Source organism: Nuphar pumila, chromosome 7, assembly GCF_984573655.1.
Source record: "Nuphar pumila chromosome 7, dmNupPumi1.hap1.1, whole genome shotgun sequence".
Lineage (NCBI taxonomy): Eukaryota > Viridiplantae > Streptophyta > Magnoliopsida > Nymphaeales > Nymphaeaceae > Nuphar > Nuphar pumila.
Window position 1 is genome coordinate 40534583 of NC_143255.1, and position 12583 is coordinate 40547165.

General features: G+C 37.6%; 1 pseudogene; it reads left to right on the forward strand.

The window, feature by feature from the left end:
* Positions 1 to 514: 514 nt before the first annotated feature.
* Positions 515 to 12583, forward strand: part of LOC149832022 (UDP glycosyltransferase 9-like) — a 35651-nt pseudogene continuing 23582 nt past the window's right edge.

Here is a 12583-nt window from a genome sequence, read left to right on the forward strand (position 1 = left end):
TAGGTTCTCAAAGTATGCTGTCTTCGTGCCTACCCCTACCACCTGCTAAGCTGCAGATACTGCAAAGTTGTTCGTGCGGAATGTAATCAAGCATTGGGGAATTTCAGAGATCATCGTTAGCGATCATGACGCACGCTTCACTGACAAGTTTTGGCAAGAAGTGTTTTGCTTAATGGGGACAAACTTGCATTTCAGCATAAGTTTTCACATCCAAACCGATGGACAAATAGAGAGAATAAATGGTATGCTGAAAAATTACCTGCGACACTTTGTCAGTGCCAACCAAAGGGATTGAGTTGATTTACTTGATGCGGCTCAATTCTGCTACAACCTTCAAAAGAGCGAGTCATTCGACCATAGTCCATTTGAAGTCGCAATCGAACAACAGACACAGACTACGCACTCTCTTGCTGCGCGAGGATGTGGCAAAGCACCTTATGCATACCAGTTTGTCAGGAACTGGCAAGATCAAACAGAGTTGGCGAAGGCATATCTAAGCAAAGCGATCAAGCGCATGAAGAAATGGGCAGATGAGAAGCGTCGTCCAATAGAATTTCGTGTTGGAGACAAGGTGTTGGCCAAGCTTTTTCTCGATCACACAACTATCTTTCGGGGCCACCACCGAGGCCTTGTCCGCAAGTATGATAGTCCCTTCATCATTATCAAACGTGTGAGAAACTTGGCATACCGACTGGACTTGCTAGCAAACTTTCAAGTGCATCCGGTATTCCACATATGTAACCTGAAGCCGTTCCATGAAGATGAAGGAGAGCCTCAATGGAGCATGCCTCAACATTCTCTGATCCCACAACGAGCACTCTCAATGGTCAGTGTACCAGACAAAGAACCAAAAGTCATCCTTAACCATTCCAACAACTATCTAGGGGAAGTAAAAAAGTACTTAGTGCAGTAGAAGGGATTGCCAGAATGTGAAGCCACCTGGGAGAAGGCCAGCAACATGTTTAAGCATCGACAACTTGTAGAAGACTACCATGAATAATTGGCATCGAGGATGGCGCCAACTTAGGCGGGGGAGCATGTTCCATACCGCCATGCCTTTCACCTTTTTGCTTTGATGTATATACCTTTTTGGCACTCTTGAGTGCCCCACAAGGCCTTACGGCTTAAGCACCCAGTGTATTTGAACCCTCTCTTCCCCTCTTAATGTACTTTGCTTCCAAGTATCTATAAAGAAGCTTTTTGCATCCTTGTCTCTTTGCTCTCTTTGTGTTTGTGCATACACGTACTCTTGCTTCCGCTCATGCACGTGTGCTGTGCATTGCTTGTGCGCTAAGAGGCCTGCCTTCGATGTTTGTGATTGCCCGAAGCTATGTTGTGTGGGCCTTCACTTCTAAGCCTGTGACAGGTATGATCCTACGTCCATACCAAATGCATGGTCAAAGAGAAACCCATTTCTTTTTTACCATTTGTCAAAAAAAAGTTGTTTGTTTCATTGTGAGAAAAAAAGTCATTTTCATACCAAAACGACCTCTTTTTTTGCCAAATGGATGAAACAAACGTACCCTAAGGGCAAGTTTGTCTGTCGCAAGTGCACTCACAACATGGATGCTGCAGAGAGTTTGTCACCAAACATTTTCGCTAAAAGGAGGAATCTAACATTGATTTTGGGATCCCTTTGTTTACTGAAAAGAATCTGACATTTACGTTGCCTTGGTGGGCCCCTCGAAAATGCATTGAAGGTTGTGCATTTATGCATGGCACACAAAAGTACCCTAACTGTTGATTGAACCACTCAAGCAGTTCCCTTGCGACTTATATTGTAAAGTTGCGCTTAGAGTCTATTTTGCTTTTGTTGAGTCTGATGTAAGCTGCCTAATTCAAGTGAATCAATACCTCAAAGGGGCAACCCATATGCTTGAACTGTAATAGCCCTCGAGCAAAATTATGAATGAATTAAATGCGTTGATCTTTGTTTTGTTCACCCTTATTGTGATTGCAATTCTTCTCTCTCTATTCTCTCTTGCTCATTTACACTCTGATTATAAGCTTCCGCGACTGGCAAGTGAGTTGACAAGTAGGCTTGCGGTGGTAAGGAAGGATTGTCATGCCACGCTGGCCCATTGAAGGAAATAAACCCATGACAAGTGGTATCAAAGCTCATTTTTATGCTAGGGAAGGGACTCCGGAGTCGGTGTCGACAGACAAGCTGACGGGTGGCGATTTGTGAGCAAGACATCATGGCGCCTTATCAAAACTTGCACAACACCAAAGGCAAGACAGTTGCCGAAGCTGAGAAGATGGGTTCACCTCGGGGCCAAGAGAAGATGGTTGCAACTGTCAATAAGTTGGTAGAAGATGTGTCTTCGCACGAGGAAGCGATTTCACACGCAGTTGAATCATTCAGTGAATTGAATGATGTGGTGGCGAGCCTGCAAGAGCAGATAAACTTACAGATGGGGTAGGTCACTTCGTTGACGACAATAGTGGCCGACTTGCAAACTGAAGTAGGCGAGCTTTAGTTGAAAAACCATACATTGCAGCAGTCAGTGACCCTAAATGGGGAAAATGGTGAGAGGCTATCAAGGATTGATGTGCCAAGACTAGCAAAGTTCAATGGTTCTCGAGACAACAAGGCGATTGAGAACTTTTTGTTTCAAGTAGAGGATTACTTGAATATTCAAAATATGACACTTGAAAATCTCAGAATAAAGGCTGCAGCAACATTACTGGATGGTGATGCTATCGCCCGATGGAGGCAAAAGCGCAGTAACATGGAGAGGGGTCAATGCATGATAGACACCTTTGATGACTTCAAAATAGAGCTGTACAACTACTTCATGCCAAAGAATGCGTAGAGGCAACCGTACTAGATGGTTCGTGAGCTTAAACATACTGATTTATTGCAAGACTATGTCAGAACATTTCAAAAGCTCATACTGGAAGTGCCTAACATGCTAGGAGACGACAAGCTCTGTTGAGAAACTATGTTTTGATGACACATAATATGATATACTGTCATGTATGCTTTAATATGATATGATGATATGCCTTCATGAAAAATGTTATATTATGACTGGATATGATTTGTCATGTATTTAACGAGTATTTGATGCAAGGTTATTTCACCTAAAAAAAAGAATGGAGACAACCTGCTTAAGTACAACCTTTGGTGCAATCATACTCTTTGAAGAAAAAGCTTGATGGGCCACACATTCTTAAAGATCATCTAAGGAGATCGGCTACTTCAAGCTGAAGACTTTTTTCTTCTTTAGAGTCATATGTAACAGAACCTTCAGAAGCATGCATATTGCATATTTCATATTACATGCTTTATCATACAAGCCATCTATTTAGCTATGTTTCAATAAAAGAATACGATATTTCAAAAACACCTTTTTGAAAACAAATCATTGTACTTTCTTACAAACATTTATGAAAAGGTATTTTGACAAGATATAATAGCTCATGATTTCAAAAGCATTAATTGTACCTTCTAACATGCATTTATGAAAAAGACAACTTGAAAAGAAATAAAAGCTAATGATTTCAAGTATGAAAGAAAAAGATAAAATGAATTTAATCACAATACATAATCGACTATCTTGAATTAACAAAACAAATATTATTATATATACAAGACAATTGGGTTTGGAAAAGACTTTATTTACTTTATACACTCAAGAATGTCGACTTACTTAAAGTCATCATTCTTTCTGTAAACATTAAATGCCACCTCAAAAGCATTTAAGAAATGACTATTTATTTAATAATAAAAATCCACACTCAAGAATGTCGACTTACTCAAAGTCATCATTCTTTCTGTAAACATTAAATGCCACCTCAAAAGCATTTAAGAAATGACTATTTATTTAATAATAAAAATCCACACTCAAGAATGTCGACTTACTTAAAGTCATAATTCCTTTTGTAAACATTAAAAGACACCTCAAAAAGCATTTGAGAAATGACCATTTATAAATAAAGTACTCAACAAAGCATTTATTGTTCTTACATGCATTTAACTAAAGAAGTGACGATTTGTAAGAAAAATACTAATATACTTCAAATCATTAAATTGAGTAAAGACAAAACTACATGATAACTTACACTCCAACGTTCAATGTACTAACATCATTTATTATGAGAATAGACTTTTTTACAAATTACATCTCATTTAAAATACAACAACGAATAGTGTACCCCAAATGCTACACTTATGGAAAGAAGACTTTTCGAAAAAGCAATATAGTACACATATTTTGTTTTTGAAATGACTTGACATCTCATATCTCAAAAGAACAATCATTTCAGAAAGGCAACGACTATTTTCTTGAGGCTATATATATACTAACAAAATAGTAATTCGAACAAGACATGTGAGCTTAAAAAGAAAAAAATTTCTATTCGAAAAAGAGAGCCTAGAAAAAAAAAGAAAAAGTCAAGAAAAGCTCTTTGACAAAGAGAATCATCTGTGTGAAAAGGAAAGAACATTATGAGAATCTTCATTCGTGCATTCATATCATTCTGAAGGTTCTATAGGAAGTATTGTAATTTTCTGTTATTCATTGTATCCCTTCTCTGTTGAGAGAAGTAGACCTCTATGAAAGAGGGTGTTTCCCTTCTCTGTTAAGAGAAGTAGACCTCTGTGAAAGAGGGTGTTTCCCTTCTCTGTTGAGAGAAGTAGACCTCTGTGGAAGAGGGTGTTTCCCTTCTCTATTGAGAGAAGTAGACCTCTGGGAAAGAGGGTGTTTCCCTTCTCTGTTGAGAGAAGTAGACCCATGGGAAAGAGGGTATTTGTACTATTTATCTGGTAATTTGAATTTTATAGTAAAAGGCTCAAGTGTTTGCTTGGGGACTTGATGTAGGTCAGTAACTCGACCAAACCAGTATAAATCTTGTGTTTTCTGTGTTGTGCCTTATTGCCTTTAAATTTTTATATTATTGATCTATTTCATATTTCACTATTCACCCCCCCTCTAGTGGAATTTCAAGCTCAACTGATTCATTGTGGGACTTCATCTATGGGCACAGTCTGAAGTGGAAAGGAGCAACCTTCATATTTTGAAAGATGCATATGTGGCAGCTGAGCACTTAGTTGACACTCAACGCAAGCCTTTCACCCCATCAACCAAAGTCGGTAAGAAGCTTGACCACGAAGGCAAGAAGGACGAGTGAAACAATGTCAAAGGGGAGGTGTCGACACGCCATCAATTTGAGAAGAAACAAAACTACCCAAAGTATAACAACAACAACAAGGGTGCGGTTGTGACATGTTGGTTCTGTGGCAATAGGCATATCGCCAGGCAGTACCCTAAGCACCTCGTAAAGGACGACGGGCAAACCAATGCAACGCAGGAAGAATGCAGTGATATTGAATGCAATGACACTGAGGCTATGCAATCGCGGATGGGAGCCATGTAGTCGATCAATGCAACTAGAAGTTACGTAGTTGAGAATATGCAATGGTTCCATACCGCATGGGACCAGCTGAAGGAGCTGTGCAGGTAGCTAGATAAGATGTTGGACATAGGCATCGTTCGTCCATTGAAAGCCCCATTTGACACCCCAGTCCTTTTTCAGATGAAGTATGATGGCTCCAAACAGTTATGTGTGGATTACCGTGCTTTGAATAAAGTCACAGTGAAGAATAAATACCCATTGCCATTGATAGCAGACTTGTTCGATTAGCTAGATAGTGTCTATATTTTTTCTAAGTTAGATTTGTGATCAGGTTACTGGCAGGTGAGGATTGCTGAAGGTGATGAGCCAAAGACAACTTGCGTCACCCATTATGGTGCTTACGAATTCTTAGTAATGCCATTCGGTTTGACGAATGCTCCAGCCATGTTCATGACTTTAATGACCAAATCTTCTACCCTTACTTAGACAAGTTCGTGGTAGTTTACCTGGATGATATCGTGATTTACAGCAGCAACATGGAGGAACATGTCGAGCACTTGCGAACAGTGTTTTAGGTGTTGAAGGAGAATGACCTCTGTGTCAAATGAGAGAAGTGTCTCTTTAGGCAGGAGGAGATCAGCTTCCTTAGCCACGTTATGGGGCGTGGTGTGTTGCACATGGATGGGCAGAAGATAAGGGCTATTCAGGAATGTATTCTGCCAAGCAAAGTATTAGAGTTGCGGTTATTCCTTGGTTTGGTAAACTACTATCGACGTTATGGGGCGTGGTGTGTTGCACATGTATTGTTAATTTTACATAAAAGATCTTTTAGTTGGTTAGAGAGAATAGCAAAATAACAATATTAAAAGGACCAATAGAATAGGTTAGAGACCAACCTATTCATAAAAGTAATCTTAACATGCCAAAGCACTGAAAATGAGTTTTATTGTAGTACATGAAAATATGATATTTCATAAAGAAGTGATCATCTCCATGACTCATATGATTCATTTTTGTGATACAAGATAGCATGTGAACCTACATAAAAAATTAAGTCGAGATAACTATATAAACCTCGATTTAGTACCCTTTTAGTGTCAATGAGTCAAGTGGGAGAAAGTTGGACATTTGGGTTTGGGTTCAACCCATAGTATGACTCGGTTTGACACTAATGAGAGAGTTAGTAGGCACTTAATGAGAATTAGTGGGGTAGAGGTTACGTGAATGAATATGAAGAGTTCACGTTCTGTAACCACCCCCTTATCCTCCATTATAATTAGGGGGCTTGGCTGCATGATGAGGGTAGCCCGAAACCAATAGCCTGTAGCCTATTGCCCGTGTCCTCGAATTTTCATTTGAGTTTAGGGTCCTGCTCACCATCGACTTAAAGGCCTGGGCTCATTATGAGTATCGATAGGCTGAGGAGAACGTTGAGTACCCGCACATCGCATCAACCATGGCATCTACCAATATGTGTGTATTTTTGCATTCCAGTTTTGATTTTGTGCATATGTGTGATCATCGCAAAATTTTTTCCTCTCTTGTGGTTTCTCTCTCTTCTTTCTCTTTTCCTTTTCTAACCTCTATTTTCCTCCTTTTTGAAGGGAGAAGAATAGAAGAAAGAAAAGAGAAAGAGAGAAAAAAAAAGAAAGAAAGAAAGAGAGAAGAGAAACTATTTTGCGGGTTTTCACTTGACCTTGATTTGAAAAGAATTTAGAAATTTAACTCACCTCCGTTTTGAAAATATTGCGGGAAAATGGAGAGACGGGATTCGCTCGTCGGTACGAGGTTCGACCGTTCCTGGCGCCTTTACCAGGGGCAATCGAACCAAGGATTGAATCTATGCCTTTTGCTTTGCCTAAATATAATTTTATCCTAAAGATCTAAATGCACAAAGAATCATACTTGTGCAATGCAAGGATATATGCTCTTTTGAAAATTGATTTAGAAATTTCCAAGTATTCTGAGATGAACTTGGTAAAGGAGTGAAGAAATGTTTGAACTTAACTTTAGAACTTGAGATAGATCAGAAAAGTTCTAGGTTTTCAGAATTTTGGGAAATAAATATTGATTTTGAAGAGAAAGATTTGAAGTTTTAAAATGAAATAAAATGGAATTTCAAAGTCAGAAATGGACTTTGAATTTAATCATGGATTTAGGAGAAGAAGATGAAAAATGTAATCTTAAGATTTTGAAATCAGGACAGGCTTGAGAGATCCAAATGATATAGAAAGTAGAAATGGATTCAGACAAGATCTGAAAATGAATTGGATTTGAAATCTAGAATTTAGGAATTGGATCTTAAAATGGACTTAAGATCTGGGATCCGAGATCTGGTGTAGAATTGGGTTCTGGATCCTAAGATGGATTTGGATCTGAAGTCTAAGATCCAAAGCAGAATTTGGTTCTGGATCCTAAATGGATTTGGATCTGAAGTCTGAGATCCAAAGTGAGATTGGGGTCTGGATCCTAAGATGAAATTGGATCTGAAGTCTAAGATCCAAAGTAGAATTTGGTTATGGATCCTAAATGGATTTGGATCTGAAGTCTGAGATCCAGTGTAGAGTTGGACTCTGGATCCTAAGATGGATTTGGATCTGAAGTCTGAGATCCAAGAGTGGAATTGGAGTTTGGATCCTAAAGAGGAATTAGATCTGAAGTCTGAGATCCAATATGAGTGTTGAATCCTAGATCCTAAAATGGATTTGGAGTTAAATTCAGAAGATGAATCAAGAACTTCCAAGTTTAATTCAAACTTGGAAAATGAATTTAAATCTTGAATATACAAATGAATTTCAAAGTTAAATTGGGTTTTAAATTTAAGATAAAATTTGGAATTTTGAAATACAAGATGATTCTGAAGTCTCAAAGTCAAATGGGACTTTGAAATTGAATTCTTGAATCCTTTTGAGAAGTAGAATTGAATTTGAATTTATGAATAGGATTTTGATCTGAGAAATGAAGGAAAGAATTACTTGGATTTATGAAAAGGAAATTTTAAAAATATGATGCAATTCTATCCTAAATGATGAATGAATTTAAATTTTTGAAATTGGATTTTTTTGAAAAGCTATTACATTCTTTAGATGGATTAAAATAAGATTTAAGATATAATACATCCTTGACTATGGTCATTGAATGTATTATATAATAATCTATATTTAAATTCAGGTGAAGAATGAAACACATTTGGTGCTTTTATAGGATTTAAAATGAAATTAACTCTCAATATACCCTGACTATGGCCATTGGTATATTTTGAATTAATTCTAAGTCAAATTCTGATAAAAGAATAAAATATCTTTAGGAAAAATATGATGAATTTTGAAAAATGGACCCAGTGTGGATCCAGTGTTATTTTGTAAAAGATAGAAATGCTAAGTTTTGTCCACACCCTGACTATGGCCATTGATGTGGATCATCAACTTAGTATTTATTATCTCTTACGAAATGGTGCACGTGCCATTCGTGTTCCCATTGGTGAAAATTTGAAAAATAAAGGCAAAATGTATGAAAAATAAGTAATTCAATGATATTTACAATGCTCATTCATTCTACCTAAAGCAAGGAATGTAAATTCTCATTAAAGTCTAGCTATTACAACTCATAGAATCAAATTTACAACTCCAAATGACAATTTTATCCACATATTTCCTGCAAAGCAAACAGGTTAGTAATGAAAAGAGAAAGAAAATCACATATGTCATGTGAAAATCAAATAGTGAAGAGATATGTATAATGAAAATGATGGAAAGTGGCACATGTACTTGTATACATATATATATGAGAGCTTACACATATGCGAGTACATATATATATATATATATATATATATATATATCACATGTAACATATACTTAATGAGAGTGTATTCAGCAGGTACAACCAACTGAGTTTGCTGTAAGTTTGATTTGCGATTTACAACAATGGAGCTACAGCAACTCAGGGAGTTACTGTGGATGCAGAAAACTCATCTCAATGATGATTGTTTTCGGTAGATGAAAGGGAGCTGCAGCACTGCTGGGTTGATATGATAACAAAACCGTGTACTGTTGCAAGTGCAGTGGTAGTGAAGGGAGGTTGGAAGTGCTGTGTACTAAATATATAACATGTGGGATTGTGAATGGCTAATGTGTTGCAACAAGGGCAACACAGGTGCTCAGGAAGTGGATGTAAGACGCAGTGTTTTGAATTTCAGCAGGATCAAGGTGATGGGGAAAACTGCAACAGATAACTTCAGCAATGAATAGCTGATAATGAACTGTTGACAGCTATGGTATGGCGAGTGCAGGATGGAAGATGCTGGTACATCGAATGGTGATGAAGGTGTGTACATAGTGTCATAAGTGAAAACTCAGCATATGATAGCTAAGATGGATGATATGATGCATGCTGTGCAACAGGTATAGCATGTTGTGCTGTGAAGAAGAGGTTAGTGATGCACAACGGGTAAATTATGAGGGAATGATAGATGTGTTGTTAAAAGCAAGATACCCCTATTGATGCAGGTATTAATGCAAATATTGACAGTAATTGTAAATGCCATAGCAGATCGTCTCCTGCAAAAAAAAAATGATTCCATCAATGTCTCTATATATTGATTCTAATCAGGAGGTTACTGGCAAGCTGCCAGAACCGTGGGTCATTAACTAATAAGCATCCCCTCTGAGGCACTGAGTCAGATCATTAGGCTTGGTAGGATTTGATTTCAGCATCAAAGACAATCATTTAAAGATTACAGGAAAATAAGTACTGACCTTGAGCAAGATAGACAATGTATACACATCGAAAGCCAAGAGCTTATCCCCAGGAATTACAGGTGACTAGGGGTTATGAGGTGATGGACCAATACCAGCTCGGCTCTTCCGAATGGGGATTTTAAGATGATGGTACTTAACACATAGTAGCTGGATGAAAACTTATAACAGCAACCTCAATGAGTTTCAGAGTACATGAAACTAAAACAGGAATTCGCATGAGATAAAATAAACCACTTCTGAACTGGAAAGGCTAGCATTCAAAGGAATCAACATCACAGGCCCATCGCACAAATGAGGAATCTTAAAATGACACCCAGTGCCAAAGTATTAACCAACAATCTAACTTTTCACTACGCAATCATTCACTATACCACAAATTGGCTTTGTACCCTGCATTAATCTAAAAGAAAAGAAAAAGAAAAAGAAAAAAAAAGAAAAGAAAAAAAAACTGGAGGGCATAGGACAAAACATGGCTCATGACGTGTCCCACAACCGAAACTGCCTGCTGTGTTAAATTCAAAGGCTTCAGGACATGACTTTGCAACAAGTAGCAGAAAAAAATATATCTACTCTGAACAATGGTAGTAACATATATAATGATATTCAAGATAGACTACAAGCAAATGGAACAAACTGGAAACAATACCAGTAAAAAAAATAGACTACTGCAGCACACACGACAGATCAAAGCAACTTGTGAGCCATGGATTTCAACAATGGTGAGTAAATTATGAGTGACACAGGGTGATAGAACGAAATTCCAAGGACAGCAAAACATAAATGAATACAGAAAATGAAATGGAGATAATGCTTCTACACAGAGGCGTAAAAAAAAAAAAGTGGAAAGCTAAATCAAAATGTATGATTATAAGATGGTAACAGGGAAACATATATTTCAATAGATATAAACAACAAGGCTTGTTAATTATAGCAGAATCGAAAGAAGACAATACTTACCTGTTCTCTTGTCTTAACCTGTCACCATCAATGACACATGGCTGATAATGAATATATTATCAACACCCTGACAATATCAAATTAGTTTGCCATGCAACCCCTCAAATTAAGCCAACACCAAGAATTTGCTTAGGCCTTCCATGTTGTCTTACAGCAAACAAGTAGCAAAGTGATGAGCGAGACCGTGATATAGGCACAACTACCTGGCTTACAACGTTCCATAGAAAGATCAAGTTATTTAAATCAAACTCCCTTTGTCGATCCTTAGATGCTGAAATAATTTTGGATGTTGGAAATATAGCTCGATCTGGTCCCTTATTGAACCAATTGAGGTTCAACTTCAAATGTTAACAACAAATGCAGGCAAGTATACGGAGGATAGGGTGAAGTGAAAGTTTAAGATGCAACCCTAGTGTGTTAGGGTGAGAAATTGCAAGCCACCATCCAATCTTAATTTGGTCCTTTTAACTACACATGATGAACCCGGAGGGCACTTTGATCTCAACAAACCCAAACTTTATCATAGCAAAATTCGAATCAACCAGGGCACTTGATATCAGCTTGAATGGATGTTAAGTCAGCTCTGAATGAGACAGTATTCCCTGCCATTCCAGAAATATCCACCACAAGACCCCGAGGTTGTTGTCAGCAAACAACCTGCTTACACATTCCATTTGATGCCTGATCGATCCTCGCAACATCATATTCTAATCACGATTTTGATCTCTTGCAGGCCTGTCACTAGACCTATGTCACTTGAAAATTCCTCATCAATGCTCAATATGGGCCTACCACTTAGGGGAACGATTTGGACAGGTTAGAACAAATCTGAACTCATCCACTAAGCTTATTCCCCTACCACAACACCCTCTAAGCAAACTCATGAATCTCAGATTCTCAGAAAAACATATCAAAATAAGGTAAAGCAAGATAATCAGACTTCAAAATTTCAGGTAGAGAACCTGAGCTCCAATAACAAAAAAAAAAAAATGAAGCCCAAGAGCTTTCAGTTTTAAGAATACCAAGGTTTCAATCATAAAGCAATGGTAAACTATAATGGATCATGATAACTACGAACTGTTTCTCTGCTAAATACAGATAGAATAAACAATTTTTAATAGCATGTAAGCAAATAATGATTCTACAGAAATCATAGTAAATCACCCAAATGGCATGAATGATATGCTAAAATCGATGCCATCCGATGTTGAATGCTTGTGAGATATAATAGGGGATGAGAAGCGCATGCTTATGCTATAGCCAAGTGTAAGCACATGCTCACAGCGAGATTCCTGAAAGGAAAGCATGTATTCATAATAAATTTAAGCAAAAATAGATACCATAAAAAGAAGAACACTTAAAGAAGATCGAACGTAATTGCAGAACACCAGCTAAGAAAAGAGAAAGAGAAAAAAAAAAGAAAAGAGAAGAAAAGAAAAGAAAAGAAAAAGATGTTGGAATGTGAAATTCCATTATTGTCGCAAAGGGGCATTGGGATTGCTATA